General features: G+C 42.7%; 1 protein-coding gene across 5 annotated transcripts in view; it reads right to left on the bottom strand.

The window, feature by feature from the left end:
• Positions 1 to 17,440, bottom strand: part of N4BP2 (NEDD4 binding protein 2) — a 127,963-nt gene that overhangs the window by 73,680 nt on the left and 36,843 nt on the right. For 4 of the 5 annotated variants that reach the window (XM_082838820.1, XM_082838818.1, XM_082838823.1 and 1 more), the window contains exons 2-3: positions 12,481 to 12,569; positions 2,715 to 2,778 (exon numbers count right to left, since the gene is read on the bottom strand). The gene's annotated coding sequence lies outside the window, so the exon portion shown is untranslated. Of the gene's footprint in view, positions 1 to 2,714; positions 2,779 to 8,047; positions 8,189 to 12,480; positions 12,570 to 17,440 lie in introns of those variants that run through there. The other variant, XM_082838819.1, reaches the window with a different exon arrangement.

Below are 17,440 nucleotides of genomic sequence, written 5' to 3'. Positions count from 1 at the left end.
TATAGAGTTTCAGTTCTTCAAGATGAAAAAGTTCTACAGACCTGTTGTATTAACCATGTATATACAGTAAGTCCCCTCCATACAAACCTTCAAGTTGCGAACTTCCAAAGATACAAACATGTGCTCGCATGTCCAACCAAGTAAGGTGTGAGGGAAACTGCAGCCTGCCCTCTGTCTCCTATTGCTGACGGCCCTTCAGCTCTACCATCTCCCAGCTCCTCTCCCTCCTCCAGTCAGTAACCCTTCTTGCCTGTTCACTCGATGCCAGCTCCTGTATGCCAGCTGTTGTACAGTACCACTGTACTTTTCAAGGTACTGTACTGTAAGATTAAAAATGTTTACTTTTTTTGTTTTTTTATGTATTATTTGTGTGAAAAGTATTATAAATCTATTATATTACAGTACCATGCAGCCGATTGTTAGTTGGGTACCCAGGCTAACTTTGTTGGACTTATGAACACGTTCTCAGAATGGAACTTGTTCATATGTAGGGGACTTACTGTATTATTAACACTACTATACTGTTCACTTAAAAGTAGTTAAGATGATAAATTTTGTTATACGTTTATTACAATTTTTAAAAAATCTATAAGGGGTTTAACTACAAAGAAAAACAAATGTAAGAGAAGGGAAAGAAAATGTTCACTCAAGAGAGGTTAAGTCAGAAATAGAACAGGAAAGAAAATCACAAATAGAAATCCCAAGAAGTATAAATTTAATTTCAACTACACCATCATTTATCAACTCTAGGTCTCCTGATAAAATAGACTTACTGAATCTTTATAGCTCCAGAAACTATACGCAGAATACTCTACTAGGTGCTCTGTACACCCCGAAATGACTGATTGTACATAAACCATATCCATGCCCTATTCAACCACTTCCTTCCTACCAACTACCACCCTCCAAAAAGCCTCCATCCTCTCCTCCCTATCTTTAAAAATTCTAATTCTAAAAAGTTCAAATTCCTGTAGTGGAAAAACTGTTTGAAATTTGGTTTCTCAATACACCCTGAATTGATAACAATGAAGCGAATTCTTAACTCAGACTATCCAAACTCCCAGTATTTCCTAGGCAGTTTCAGTTCCTTAAAATAAAAGTAGTTTACAATTTATTGTTTCAACTTCCCACTTTCTGTTGACTTCTTGATCCAATGCAATCTGCCGCCTACACCTACTGGTTTTTCTCTGGCTGCCCCTTCTCAGTCTCCTTCATTGATTGCTTTTCTCATGCTCCTCTTTCAGTGTCATTGTTACCCTGGGTTCTGTTCCCAACCTTCTGCTCCACCACCCTTTTCTAGGCCCATCCAAATCCATGGCTTCAGTACCTATGACTCCAGCCAAGAATTCTCTCCCAAACTCCAATATAGTTAACTGCCTTGAGATAGCAGATAGATGGGCCCCTGGCTAGACAGCTGGTGTTTGTCAAGTGGAGTAAAATTGAAGCTTTGTTTTCCCTAGACACTCCAAGGACAAAGTTAGTGGCAAGAGCTGAGCTTTGCTGAAGTAAAAAGATAAGATGACCACTCCTGAGGTCGACAAAAACTTCCCTGTCTGCACATGCACAGGAAGGCTCCTTGAGGGGTCAAAAAAGGGAGGGGGCGCCACCCCATAATAAGTGTAGACATACCCCCAACAGCCCTCTGCGGTGGAATCCATCTTAGCAAAAACTTGCGCACCCATGCTGGGGAGAGTCCTAGGACAGGTCAGATGTGAAAAAAGAAACAAGATTATTGGCCTAAAGTAAACAAAGACCCGGAAGGACTGTCCTATATAAGTGATTTAAATCACCTCTTTACTGCGCTCCTTCTCATTAAAGAAGAGACTCATACCCTTTCTCTCCAAGTGTGTATTTCTGCCTTGCTTCAGGCTTAAATAAACAAACTGTTTCTCTGTGTGCTCTCCCACTTGTTGTGTTGTGTCTCTAATAATAAAATTTGTACCTGTTTTTACAGTTTTTGCCTCCTTGAAACATTCCTGCTTTCAAATGGGGGCAAGAGCCAGGGCCACTTTGCTTCTAGCCTCTAGCCCCTGGTGGTCTAGCAGCTAGGATTCCTAGTTTTCATCCAGGCTACCCAGATTCAATTCCTGGGCAGAGAACTAAGATCTCTCTTCAGGACTGCTCACTGCTGTCTCTCCAAAAACTGCCTGACAGACATATCCATGTGTATATTACACAGGCACTTCAGGCCTGAGAGTTCCAGCGTAAAATGCTTCAATGACTCCACAGCTTTCAAGATCAAGTTCCAACTCCTTGGTTAAACCATTCAAGGACTTCTATGATTTGGCCCCTTACCTACCCCTACCATTCTCTTCCTCTACTCCTCCCCAGGTACTCTCTACTCCTCCTGTATCTAATTATTTGTTTCCCAAATAACTAGATAGATGGGCCCCTGGCCCATCTCACATCTCTGTGCCTCACACACGTTCTACCCAAAAGTCCCTCTACCCCATCCCACACAACCCATATTTCTTGCCTCAATTAACTTTCTTTCAGGAAAGTTTTCCACTATCCCAAAGTTTGATTTACACAGAGCTGCCACTGCATCCTAGATACACCTCTACCTTAGCACCTTGGTATTTATTTGTTTACACTACTAGTCTATAAGCATCTCACAATGTGTTTCTATTTAGCAAACAAAAGCTTAACAAATATTTGTTATATGCCAGCGTAAACCAAAAAGCCAATTTAGTCCTTTAAAATACTGGACTTACCATTTCGGTACCTGGAATACTCAGGTCCATAATACAGGGCATCTCTTTCCCATGAATAAAATATCTAGGAAAATAAATTGAAAGTCAGAAGGGTGGTTAAGATTTAGAATGGATATTCTTTGTGTCTGCCCAGAACTCCTTCTCCTCCCCTACTCCACCAGGGGCCTGATTCCTGCTAATAGACCCCTGGCTATATAAGTAAGCACAACACATGATCTAGGCTGAACTAGGCATAGTACCTCATCCCCTCAGCTGCAGGAACTGGTCGAAGGACAGGCATGTGAGCCACTCTATCTAGATCCTCTGACATTAGTCTCTAAGTAGGTAAGCCTGTGCGCCAGGAACCAGGTCCCACTTTGTGAAGAAGCATATCTGCAGTGGGAGAGATGGCGCCAGTGGTTAGGACTAGTGGTTAGGACTCGGCGCTTTCACTGCCAGGTCCCAGGTTGGGGAACTAAGATCCCACGTGCCGCGGGGTGCAGCCAAAAAAAAAAAAAAAAAATTTATAGGAAGGATCTAACTATGGGCAAGTTACCACCTTAGCTCCTTATGGCCATCTCTATCCATACACTTTCTGTTATATGGTTACTGAACCAGTAACTTTTCCATCCATAGGCCATTTCAAACTGTATCTCTGTTATTTGCAATCCAAAAAGTCCTAACTAATAACCTCTAACTAATATTCAGAGAAACTGAATAAGATGGAAATTATATGTAAAGGTATACTTCACTGAAACTGTAAAAGGACCTACTTAGTATGCCTTTCCTACTAAGAAAACTTTCATCTATCCGATATAATGTCTTTCTCTTCCCTACTAGGTAAACCCCCAAATTACTATTTAATTCCCTTTTTAATACACTCTATGCAAATCACATCTTTTTTTTTTTTTTTTTTTTGGCCATGCCACGCAGCATGCAGGATCTTAGTTCCCTGACCAGGGATCGAACCAGTGCCCCCTGCCGTGGAAGCATGTAGTTTTAACCACTGGACCACCAGGGAAGTCCTTCACATCATTTTTTAACATAGTCAATTTACCTTTTTCTTAGATTTAACAAACGTGGCATCTTGAGGGAGAAATCCAAGTAACTGTTTATGACTAGCAGCACATTGAGGGCAAAAGGAGAAAGTGACAGAGAATGAAGAAGTAAACATGCCAGATCATGATCCTGAAAGCCAAATTAAGAAGTTCAGGGACTTCCCTGGTGGCACAGTGGTTAAGAATCCACCTGCCAATGCAGGGGACACGGGTTCGAGCCCTGGTCCAGGAAGATCCCACATGCTGTGGAGCAACTAAGCCCATGCGCCACAACTACTGAGCCTGTGCTCTAGAGCCCGCGAGCCACAACTACTGAGCCCACGTGCCACAACTACTGAAGCCCGCGCACCTAGAGCGCATGCTCCGCGACAAGAGAAGCCACCGCAATGAGAAGCCCATGCACGGAAACAAAGAGTAGCCCCCTCGCTGCAACTAGAGAAAGCCTGTGCGCAGCAACGAAGACCCAACGCAGCCAAAAATAAATAAATAAAATTTTTTTTAAAAGTTCAGATTTTATCCTGAAGGCAATGAAAAGTCACAAAAAAAAAATGTTTTGGGACTTCCCTGGCGGTCCAGTGGTTAGGACTCTGCACTTCCACTGCAGGGGCGCACAGGTTTGATTCCTGGTCAGGGAACTAAGATCCCACAAGCCGCACAGTGTGGCCAAAAAAAAAAAAAAAATTTTTTTTAGCAGGGGAGTTACAGGTTTAAATGTGTTAGATTACTCTGGCTACAGTGGGAAAAGTGGATTGGAAGGCAAGACTGGAAGAAGGGATAACCACTTAGGAGGCTACTGCGGCAATCCAGGTAAGAGATGATGCTAACCATGGAGTTGGATGTTAGCCTTGGGAATAGAGGAAAAGGCACAGGTTCAAGGGATATTAAGAAGAAAGAATTCAACAGGGCTCAGTGATCAATCAGAATATGAAGCGAAAAAGAGAGGAAAAGGAATAGCCCATGTTTCTGCCAAGTTATTATTAGCAGCGCCTACTATTTACTGAATTCTTAGCACACATGCATTATCTCATTTAATCTTCCCCTAGAAAGAAGACATAGTTTGTTTCATATTTTTGGTTTGAGGCTGGGAGAGGGAAGGTTGATAATAACTACAGTTTGGGATATGCTCAGTCTGAGTTACCTGTGGGAGCGTACAAATGAACATGTCATGAAGGTAGATGATATACGAGTCGGTTATCAGGAAAGAGCTTTGGGTTGGAGATTTAAGAATTAACAGCATACAGATAGTAACTGGGAAAAATATTTTTTAAAGTAAAATATCTCCTTTATTCATGCCAATATTTATTTAATATCTATACAACTATAGCTTTGGAACTAGTGTTAGAGAAAAAGAATTGAGTAAAATTCAGTGAAACTCAGTTACTATAGGGAGGAGGTAGCTCAATATAGCAGTAAGTATGTAATGGTTCAGAGGTAATACAATGAGTACGTGATTATCTCTGCTGGGGGAAGGAAGGAAAGAAGACTTTACAACATGTACCACCTAAATCTTGAAGTAGGTTAGCAGAGAGTTTAGGGGGAGGAGGACACGGAGAACAGTGAAGACACTACAGGCAGAAGAAACAAATTTAAACACAAAAGAAAATATTTTTTAAAAGATACCCTGCTTCAGAACAGAAAAATTAAATATTATTCATGTCAGTCTCCAAAACTAATTCTTAAATTTAATAAATAGAGCAGATATATTTAAAAAAATTTTAAAGACACAAAGGGAAAATTCATTCTACTAAATACTATATCATATTATGAAAGTAACATTATACAATTAAATGGTATGGCTACAAAAATTCGATAAAAGATGGAAGGATTGTTATTAAAGTCAAGAGTCCAGATATAATTCTTTTTTTCTAATTTATTTATTTTATTTATTTATTTATTTATTTTTGGCTGTGTTGGGTCTTTGTTGCTGCACACGGGCTTTCTCTAGTTGTGGCGAGAGGGGGCTACTCTTCGTTGCAGTGCGCGGGCTTCTCATTGCGGTGGCTTCTCTTGTTGTGGAGCACGGGCTCTAGGCGTGCGGGCTTCAGTAGTTGCGGTGCACGGGCTCAGTAGTTGCGGCTCATGGGCTCTAGAGCACAGGCTCAGTAGTTGTGGTGCACTGGCTTAGTTGCTCTGTGGCATGTGGTATCTTCCCAGACCAGGGATCAAACCCATGTCCCCTTCATTGGCAGGTGGATACTCAACCACTGTGCCACCAGGGAAGCCCCAGTGATAATTCTAATGACGTTTGGCTTACTCATAGACTGGCATGATAAATATAAAAATAAAAAAATTCAATCTCTTCTTCAATTCCTAATAAAACTACTACTAAAGGCACTTAATAATGTGATCTGCTAAGATTTAATGTTTGACCTGACAAACTAAGATTATTCCCAAGACTTAGAATGTGAGTTTGCATATAAAAAGCTGAATAGAAGGAAGGCAAAGATGGTAGTTCTCTTCTAACTGCTTTGCATATCAAAAGACATGCATAACCATTAGATAATCAAGAAGAAAGGGGAGATTTTAAGAGAAGGAAAATCTTCAGATAGTATTAAAAAAAATGCACCTACACTGATAATATACTTAGCCTCTCTTGTGTACAGATACTATGCCTACTTTAATAAAGAAAAAAACCTTCAATAACTTAAGCCCACTTTTTCTATATGAAGTCCAGTGATCGGTCCTCTTTACTCTCCCCTTCAAAGCAACTAAAGTCAACAGGTGTACAAACTGACATTCGTAAGTACTAAATGCTGATTTGCCATGGGTTTTGTTTGTTTTATATGTTAGTCTTTTTTCATGAACTAAAGTGTAGCATCCATGCAGAAAAGCAGCCACTTCTTTCCTATTCTTTTCACCATCTCCATCACGGCAGCCCCCCATCCTACCACAGCCACTTGAATAATAAAGGCTCTGGCACGGGAACAAAAAATTTTTGATTTAATTTCTGACCTTTAACAACGGACAACGTAAGAAAATTAAACCATGCTTATTATCAAAACAAACACATGATGTTTACATTTCTTAAGGCGTTTAAAGATTCTTTCATTGAAAACTGAAGGATGAAAGCTAAAATGAGTTAAAAAGAGAGCTGGGCGTTTGATAGAAAAACAGTAGAAATAATAAAAAAAAGAATGAAAAGTCTGCTGTTGAGATGAAAAGGTAACATTATTTTTTAAGTGGGGGAAGAGAGGCAGCTGCAAATCAGTTTTTTCTGAGAAGCCAGGTTCAAGTCCAGGATTTTTTTCTCTGAGCTCAACCAATCCCCACCTTTTCTGAGTTATCCAGTTTCCAGGCAAGCAGCGCTTCTTGATTGGCTTAAAGATGTCGAGTAGAAAAACCAGCCAATCCTACCTTCAAGTCAGAACTGTGCTATGAAGACATTACAACCACTGCATGGCGAGAATGTGTACAAACCTGTCCGTGCCACAAATATCAGATCCTAGTTCTAAAGACTGTTGCCGAAAAGAAGATTCTTTAAAGCCAACAGCGAGCGCGATCGGCCGTTTACACTTTTTTTTTTTAATTACTCTAGCTCTCTTTCGGAGAGAAAACAACAAAAAACACCACGTTTTAACCAAGAGCTTAAGAAATAAACTGCCCCAGGTCGAGTGACTCACTCTATCCAAAACGGATTTCCACACGGACCTCTAGGAGAGGGTCCGGATCACGGTAGGGCTCAAGGAGGGACCCAGCGAGGATCAAAGTTGCCGTGGGGGAGGGGGTGTGGACGACGATCCAAGCGGCACAGACACCGGGAACCGGGAATGCCTCCCCGCAGTATCCAAACTCGGAACGTGCGGAGAGGCTGTGTTTGGATTGGAAGTGAGTAAATAAACAGCTCTAATAGGACTACGTGCTCGGGAGGGTGGCCCGAAGTTCCAAGAAGGATCCGCCTGGGAAAAGCCGAAGGCGCTCGGAGGGCCTCGAGGTCAAGTCCGGGCGGGAACTGACAGGGAAGCTACTGGGGGCGAGAGGGGTGTGTCAAGGGCTTGGAGGGCCGCCAGGGACTGGGGGGGCCAGGAAAGCGGCCGCAGCTTCCGCCTTCGCCCGACCTCGGGCGGCGCGCCATGGCCCGCCTCTCACCGACGCCTCACTTCCCTTCCGTCCGGGCGACCGGGCCCGCGGGCCGGACTGCCAGCGCCGGCCCCCCACCTTCGGGGATTGGGGTTTCAGTGGCAGCGCCTCCCGCCGCTTACCTCAGGCCCTCCGGTCGGATTCGGGGACTCCGGGATTCCTTCCCAACCGGACCCTCAGCCCAGCCCCGCCGCCCCGCCTCCCACCCGCCGCCTTTACCTGCTCCGGGAACGGGCGGAGGGCGTCGAGGCCGAGGCCGCGTCGTCGAGTGCGAGACGCAGCGCCGCGATTCCGCAGCCCTTTCCCGCCGCCGCCACTGCGCTCTCCAGCACAGCGCAGGGCTGGCGAGCAGCAGCGGCCGCGCGGGGGAGACGCACGGCGGGCGCCCGGCGGGGAGACACTGCCGCTCTCCGTCCGGCCGGGGAAGAGCAGCCTCGCAGCAACCAGCCGCGAGAGGGCGGGTGGGCGGCCGAATGGGGAGGGGTCTCGGAGAGTAGGGAATGGCTGCCACGTCGCCCAGGTGAATCGCTGCTCTCCGCCTCCCCCACCCACGCCGGCTCCCGACCAAGACCTCTGGTTCGTCCCCGAGCTCCGCTGGGGCGCGTCGGCCCGCCCCGCAGGGCCAGCCCCGGCGACCCCTGCCCGCGGGCGCTCCCGCCTCTCCCGCTCCCCACTGAGAGCGGGCCCCGGCCTGGCCGGTTCTGCTGCATCTGAGCCGCCCCCACCCCCGAAAAAAGCTCGCCCGAAAGCCTGACGTGTTTCCCCCTCTCCCTGTGGTGGGGTCACACGGAGAAGCAAGCCCTTTTCAATGCGTCGGGTTTTCGGGGAAGGCGGGAGCCGTTTTGAGCTGGTGAACGTAGCAATAAGGGGCCCGTAATTTCGGCCGAAACAAGCTGCGCGGTAACCGTGTTAGACACAGCCGTGTATAAGCCTCTTCACTTTCTCGCAATCTTCAAAAGCAACACAGAAACACAAGGTCGTACTCGCTGGTTGAGGCTGGGAAGGAAATGGAAGCCGGGGCGGGCCCGCCAGCTCGCGGGTCCCAGCGGCAAGTTGGTAGAGACCGCGGGGCGAGCCAAGCGGCCTCGGCTTAGCCTAACTGAGCTGTTGACTCGAGGCGTGTAAGGCCAAGGCGGTGGCGGGCGCGCGAACCCCGCCTCCGCGCGCGCCGCGCTGTCCGCGGGAGGTTTCCGGGCGCGCGGCCCGCTGCCCCTCTGCGCGCTCGGGCGTCTGACACGGCGCGGCCGCCTCGGAGCCGGGAGACAAAGGGGTCGGCTGCAGCCGCGGCCGCAGCCGGGACCGAGGCTGCCTGGTCCCAACCGGCGCCGCCGACATGCGGTCAGAACACGCTGGCGGAAGCACAAAAAAAACGAGACCACGTTTGCAACGTAGAACCGCAGACGCTGACCTTTGCCCCGCTTAGAGCTTCAGTTTTCAGGTGCCAAGAAAAAGCAACGAGGTTTTCTGCCCTTTTGCATTCACTGTGTTATTAGATCGTCCCCAAAACCTGCTCCATTTTTTTGTCCTATTAAACTCTGCCTTCCTTTGTTTGCTTCTTCTGTGTTCTGACGTGAAATGTTGTGTTTTCAGGCACACGAATTTTTCACCCTTGCTTTCTGGGGGTGGTGATTATGCTTATTTGTTTTTTTCCTCCCTCTGTTCCCCTCCCTTTGCAATTACTTTTTGTTCCACCATCAGTGTTTTTCGTAGAGAAAAGAAGTAGCCCCCAGACAAAATATTCCTTTGCATCGAAGAGACAGACTGTCAGTGTTGTTTTAGTAATTGCTATAAACTGAGTGGAAATTTGGGGAAAATGCAAGTGAATTTTTATCTTCATTTAGGTCTAGTTGGAACAGTAACTCAAGAAAACATTCTAGTGGTTTTTTTAGAAACCCGAAATATTTAAGCAGAGACCTCGGGTTTGGTACATGTTCTAATGAAACCAACCACACGGGGAAAAAAAGGTCTGTTTCTTTTTTTCCCTTTTGTATGATTTTTGTATTTTTAAAAGTCTCTTGAGCCCCTGTTAAGAAATTAAAATACAAACACCCCATCAATGCTTTTATTAATTTTGAAGCAGCAGAGATTTTAACAAAGTACCCAGAATCTCAAGATATAAATAACTTTTGCTGAGACCCTGACATTATCTCTGCCTCTGAACATCCATTAAAAGAGACTAATAACAGTGATACATGCCACTTTAGTAATGAAAGAATCCTAGTAATTATAAACTTCAAAGAAATCTAGCAAGTTAATATTAATTTTATTCATATGAAATATGAACATGATAATAAAATGATTATCATGCTGATAATATCAGCATGATAATAAAAACTGGCATTTAAATTCTTGATTTTTCCTTTGAACATCTTAGGTCTGAACAAAAAGAAATAAAGTATTCTTAACACTGGAAAATATATTTCAAGCCAGCAAGACATCACCCAGGCTGAATATTTAAAGAAAAAATAGTGTTTGCTTCCTATATCAATAAAAGAAAAACATCAATACTATAAAGTTCTAAAGTCAGACTCAAATGAAGAACAAAGCAATCTTTACTCAACATCCACAATGCCAGCCTTCTTTGTGAATATTTATAAAGATTTCCTCCTTCCTTATTGGTTTAAATTCTAAACCAATGGGAAAAGTACAACACATCTTTTAAAGGATGAGACATAAGCATTAGGTTAAAACATTGGATAAACTGATTGTTTATCATGCTCATTCTCATTTGAGATGGGGTATCTTTTCATTTTAAAGAAGAAATTTAAGAATATCTGAATTATTGAGTATCTTGATGTACCTTAAATACCAGGGTGCTACTCCTGATCTCACATTGTTCTCTATAATCTTCCAGTTGGTTATGTTACAATATTTAATTCTCTAAAATGCCAGATGAATCTGTAGAATGGCAAAATGCTACCACTTAACACTTTAAATAAGATGAACCCTGGCATTTCTTTAGATGAAAGACTGGCCTTTAAGGAAATAATAAAATTTACATTTTTAAAAATGTCTTGGGTTTTTGTAAATAAATAAAATTTTGTAATTTATTATAAACAAATCTTTGATATTTGTCTAAAGCATCTTCGGTCTATTTAACAGCTAAATTCTAAACATGCTTGTTTAGAACATAAGTATGATTTCCTCTCAGTCGAAAATAATTTATGCCACCTTTACATTTCTATCCTTTTAATTTGACTTGGAGCATTCCACTTAATTTAATTATTTACATATTTATAATCTCCCTTAGTAGATCATCAATTCCTTGAAGATAGGTTCTGTTTCCCATTTAGTCTTGTATTCCTCGTTACCAAACTCAGACCCTTGTACAAAACACTCCTTGAACACTTGATGAGTAAAAGAATGAGCATTGCTCCATGACACAGCATATGGCAAATCAAAAGAAAATCTGTCTCAGGATTTTTTTCCTCTTTTACATAGTGGCTGATAAATACTTGTTTTCATTCCCAATTAAACTTAGAATAACATTTTGCAATAACATTACTAAAAGAAAGTAAGAACCAACATATGCTGGAACTCCTGTGTTTTTCAATTTTAAATCTGGTAGAAACTGGATAGTGAGTTATATTGCTGTTATCTAAAGTAAGTAATATCAGTGGGCTTATCTTTATAAAAGATTTCTTTACCACACTCAACAGGAGCTGCAAGCTTTGTGGCCTTGGGAAAATTACTTTAAGCCCTCTAAAACTCAAATTTCTCATCTCTCTAATGCATTCATTATATCTACTTATGATTAATTAAAATAATGAAAGCATGTAAAAGTAAAGGCTCAATAGATGGTAGTTATTAATCGCAGATATTATGGATTCAATCATGAAGAAAAAGTAATTTTCTCTGTGCAGTTATTTATCTATAAAAAGGCAGGCATAAAGTGCTGCTTTTTTTTAAAAAAAGTGAGGAAACAAATATCTCGAAGGAAGGAATAGGGTACTAAGAATATCTACGGAGAGGAGATAACTTTTAAGAATTGAAATTTGCTAAGAGAATACATCTTAAGTGTTCTTCGTGTGCACACACACACACACAAAAGGTAACTATGAGAAGTGATGGGATGTGTTAATTATGATAAGCATTTCACAATGTATACCTATATCAAATCATCATGTTATACACTTTAAGTATGTACAATTTTTTTATTTATTATTTTTTTTTTTTTTTGCGGTACGCGGGCCTCTCACTGTTGTGGCCTCTCCCATTGCGGAGCACAGGCTCCAGACGCGCAGGCTCAGCGACCATGGCTCACGGGCCCAGCCGCTCTGCGGCATGTGAGATCTTCCCGGACCGGGGCACAAACCCGTGTCCCCTGCATCGGCAGGCGGACTCTCAACCACTGTGCCACCAGGGAAGCCTGATATCCAGAGTTTTAATCAAGTAAACTAGATAAGGGAAAAAAATTAAATATTGTTTTCCTAGAAAAACATTATCATTCCTAGAAAAAATGTTGTCATTCCAACTTGCTCTCTGAATGTAATATCACCTAAGTGCCTTTGTCACATGTAAAACAGTTCCAGATTTTACTTTAGGTCCCATATAGATGTGAGTGTTTCAAAATATGTACTACATTGGACATTTGTTCATGGTGGGGCATAGGAATTTCTCATTATTTGCTTTGATGGACTGCTGAAAAATACCTGTTCCAAATCAGGATGGTTTGTAGGATGATGTCAAGGAGTTTCCTCATTTTCTTTTGGCTGATTCCAAAATACAGAGGAATTTGCAGCTGCATGGAACATAGAAAAGGGAAGTAAAATAACAGTAATTTGTCAGAGATTGACCATCATTGATTAGAGTAGCCCTGCTCAGTACACAAATTCTCCAGTCTCCTTCCATTTAATTCAGTAAATATATATTCCTTTTCTGTTTGGTTTTGTTTGGGTTTTTTTGGCTGCACCTCGGGGCTTGTGGGATCTTAGTTCCCAACCAGGGACTGAACCCGCCCCCTTGGCACTGAGAGCTTGGAGTCCTAACCACTGGACTGCCAGGGAATTCCCAGTAAATATATATATATATATATATTCCTCTGATTTATGTGGGGGTCTTCAGGGAGCCCAGTAAATAGCATTGGTCTTCTCTGTCTAAATTGAGAATAAAGGGCAAGTGTAAGGTAAATGATGGATCAAGTATCTCCTGAACTGATAAGGACCAACTGGAGGCTATAGCTTATGAGAAAAGCAAACTGATCTGTCACCTGAACAACTCAGTTAAGTAGACTTCCCCACCCTATTCCACAGGCAGCACAGGGCCACACTGGGTCTTGCATGGGGCCATAGGCACTTCTGCCTTTATGGGTCCCTTCTTCCATAAAAAAATATTTAAAGCCATATTTTATGACTGCACTGATATAAATAAAATATATTAATACCATATATTAAAACATTTTCTTGGGCTTCCCTGGTGGCGCAGTGGTTGAGAATCTGCCGGCTAATGCAGGGGACACTGGTTCGAGCCCTGGTCTGGAAGATCCCACATGCCGCAGAGCAACTAGGCCCGTGAGCCACAACTGCTGAGCCTGTGCGTCTGGAGCCTGTGCTCTGCATTGAGAGGCCGCGATAGTGAGAGGCCCATGCACCGCGGTGAAGAGTGGCCCCCGCTTGCCACAACTAGAGAAAGCCCTCGCGCAGAAATAAAGACCCAACACAGCAAAAGTAAATTAATTAATTAATAAACTCCTACCCCCAACATCTTCTTTAAAAAAACAAAACAAAAAACATTTTCTTTAAGCCTACAAGTTCGTTTTTTTCCTTCTCATTTTAAATTGAATGAAAACATTTTCAAGGCCCCTGAAAATATCCTGACCCCTAGACACTGGGCCCACTGTGCCTAATGGAGAAATTAGCCCTGGGTAAAACATTGGACTAAGTAAGTCATAAATCCTTGGTATGTACTCTCTGAGCAGTCTTACTGTACAGAGAGAAGAGAGGAAATCAGGCAACCATGCCTAAGTTGTTCTTCCTGTATTTACCAATCAGATGTCACTCTCTACTCTGGGATGGGTAAAGGAATAGGGAGAAGCTAGGAGTTAACACCATTCTAGCTCAATCCACATAAAAGAAAATATCAGGGCTTCCCTGGTGGCGCAGTGGTTGAGAGTCCGCCTGCTGATGCAGGGGACATGGGTTCGTGCCCCGGTCCAGGAAGATCCCACATGCCGCGGAGCGGCTGGGCCCGTGAGCCATGGCCGCTGAGCCTGCGCGTCCGGAGCCGTGCTCCGCAACGGGTGAGGCCACAACAGTGAGAGGCCCGCGTACCGAAAAAAAAAAAAATCAATAGAGAAAAAGCAACCCTCTCTTAGCAAGCCTGTCCTTACTACTGAAATGGTTACATTCACTTACCATAATTCGATAATCCTGGCCTTTAAGATTGCCCATCTAACTCTTCTTGCTCCAGATTTCAGTTTACCAGAAAACTTTCTGATTATAACTATATGGCCTCCCATATCTTCCTACCAAAAAAGAGTGTATCAAGCAGCTGATAAGCCATACAACCTGCTCTCTGGTTACATTTATCATTGTAAATTAATAAATTAGCATCCTGATTTACATATTATTCACACAAGAAATTGGTTGGCATGAGAATTCATGGATTTGTTTACTGCATTCATGTAACTGACTTGACCATGTTATTAAACCAGAAAAGTTGAGGTTGAAAATCTGAATCACTGACAGCTTCATCTAAGGTACTAAAACCCTAGAGTGCTCCACCTCCATAGAGAGCAAGTTTTTGTTAGCGGCAGTTCCATTTTCCCATTCTCTAATCAAAACGTCCCTCACACTACTTCTAATAACAGTGTACCCTTAAATTACATGGGGGGCCTGTGGGGGGAGAAATAATCTGGCAAACGTTTTCCACAACTACTGCTTCCCTCCAGTTCTATTCAGGGAATTAAGAATACCACCTGCTTTTCTCCATGAATTATAATTAGGGGGAAATTAATTATCATTAGTTAGTTCTGTGTAAAACAAATTATATTCTTTACAAAAGATCATCCACAGGAAATTTTCATTTGGACTTAACTACCTCCATGGCCAGACAAGATGTCATCTTGGATCAAGGTAAGGAAGAACTGGTGACACAACAAAGTTTATAATGGAATATCTCAGTAGTTATATTCTTTCATTAGACATCTATTGAGAGCCAATGATGTGCCAGTCAGTATGTGCCTAACGTAACTGGAGGCTGCAAAGCATTATCTAGCTGTGTGTCCAAGAAGAAAAGGAAACAGATTTTGGTGAATATATATATATATAAATATATATATATATATTAGTTTCTGACTCAATGACTGGGATTTTTATCCCCACTTTCACGGGAAATGAGGCACGGAGAGTAAGTAACTTTCCTAAGATCGTATCTAGAAATCGTGATATAATCATGATGCAATCATGACTGAAACCCAAGCCTGTTCAGTTCATTAAACATTTACTGAGTCCTTACTCTACAGCAGGCCCTGTGATGGGCATTGAGGGTGCAGCCATGGCCTTCCTTTGAAGAACTCCATCAGCTTCCTGCCAGCGGGCCAGTAAACCTACCTACATGGCCACTCATGCTTTCTGCCAGCCTTCCTGGTTCCAGCATAACTTCTCCTCCTAACTAAGGCTACTTATTCCCTGTGCTCTAGATCTCACCCCTCACCTTTATTTATTTATTTATAATTTTAATTTATTTTTTCTTTTGGCTACATTGCAAGGCTTGCGGGATCTTAGTTCCCAGACCAGGGATTGAACCCGTGCCCCCTGCAGTGGAAGCAAGGAGTCCTGGGAAGTCCCAGGAGACAATTTTTGCAAATCATATATCTGATAAGGGACTTGTAGCTAGAATGTACAAAGAACTATTGCAACTCAATAATAAAAGGCAACCCAATTTAAAACTGGGCAAAAGATCTGAGCAGACACTTCTCCAAAGATGGCCAATAAGCATATGAAAGGGTTCAACAACATTAACTATCAGGGGAATTGTATGTTTCTGATGCTCTGACATTTTGGGACCTTGCTGACCTGAAGCTCCTGCCCCTCCCCTGCCGGGGTTAGCCAATTTTTATAGACAGTAAAACGACTTGCCTGGAGGCATGCCTTTCATAGACAAACCAACCAATCTACAGCCCAAATCCTCAATCACATTCTTTATCAAACTCTTATACTGCAGGCTACTATTTCCCTATCTTACTCTCCCCAGCCAGGTACCAGACAGCTAGGAGCAGTCCCTTTGCCCCAGGGTTTATGGAAATTATTCAACCTAGCCAATCCTAAACCGTACTCAGCCTCACTTGTGGTTACCACAGAAATCACAATAAAATTCTTACCCACATTCCCCTCCCCTCCTGACTGAACTTGGTGGTTTCCTCTGCCATGGCATGGCGTGCCACCTCCTCTTGGGATCTCTGAGCATAACAGCTGTCTTTTCAATGGCAATCTGATCTGTTGACCTTGTCATACCTGAATAATAACAAAATCTATTATTTTATTTTATTTTTTTGTCCGCAGCATGCAGCATGTGGGATCCTGGGCTCCCCAACCAGGGATCAAACTCGTTCCCCCTGCAGTGGAAGCACGGAGCCTTAACCACTGGACCACCATGGAAGTCCCAAAATCTACATTTTAAGACAAAAATGCAAATTAAAAACAAAATTAAATGCCTTGTCACACTCTGTAGGATGGCTGTTATCAAAAAGATGGACAACAACATGTATTGGCAAAGATGTGAAGAAACTGGAACTCTCATATATTGCTAGTAGGAATGTAAAATGGTGCAAATGAATGGAAAACAGCCTGGAAGTTCCTCAAAAATTTAAACATATAGTTATCACATGACCCAGAAATTCCACTCCTAGGTATATACCCAAGAGAAATGAAAACATGTCCACACAAAATCTTGTACATGAATGTTCACAGCAACATTATTCACAATAGCCGAAGAGTAGAAACAACCCAAATGTCTATCAATTAATAGATAGATAGATAAAATGTGTATATCCATGCAATGGAATATTATTCATCCATAAAAAGGAATGAAGAATTGGGAGTTCCCTAGTGGTCTAGTGGTTAGGACTTGGTACTTTCACTGCTGTGGCCCAGGTTCAGTCTCTGGTCAGGGAACTGAGATCCTGCAAGCCGCACAGCAAAGCCAAAAGAGAAGTAAATAAAATGTTTGTTAAAACAAAAAAGGAATGAACTATTGATATATACTGCGACATAGATGAAACTTGAAAACATAATTTCAAGAAACCAGTCACAAAGTACCACATTTCCATTTACATGAAAGGCCCAGAATAGGTAAATGTATAGAGAGAAAAAGTAGATTAGTGGTTGCCTAGGGACAGGGAGGATGAGTAACAACTAAATGTTTCTTTTTGGGGTAATGAAAATGTTCTAAAACTGATTGTAGAGATAACCGCACAATTCTGTGAATATACTAAAATCCATTGAGTTGAACACTTTAAATGGGTGATTTGTATGGTTTATGAATTATATTTCAATAAAGCTTTAAAAAAAGAGAACTTTTGGGGGGCTTCCCTGGTGGCGCAGTGGTTGAGAGTCCGCCTGCCGATGCAGGGGACGCGAGTTCGTGCCCCGGTCCAGGAGGATCTCACATGCC

This window comes from Leucopleurus acutus (assembly GCF_964270905.1).
Source record: "Leucopleurus acutus genome assembly, chromosome: 4".
Taxonomy (NCBI): Eukaryota; Metazoa; Chordata; class Mammalia; order Artiodactyla; family Delphinidae; genus Leucopleurus; species Leucopleurus acutus.
Note: the sequence above shows the minus strand (reverse complement) of the source record. Positions and strands in the feature narration are given on the sequence as shown.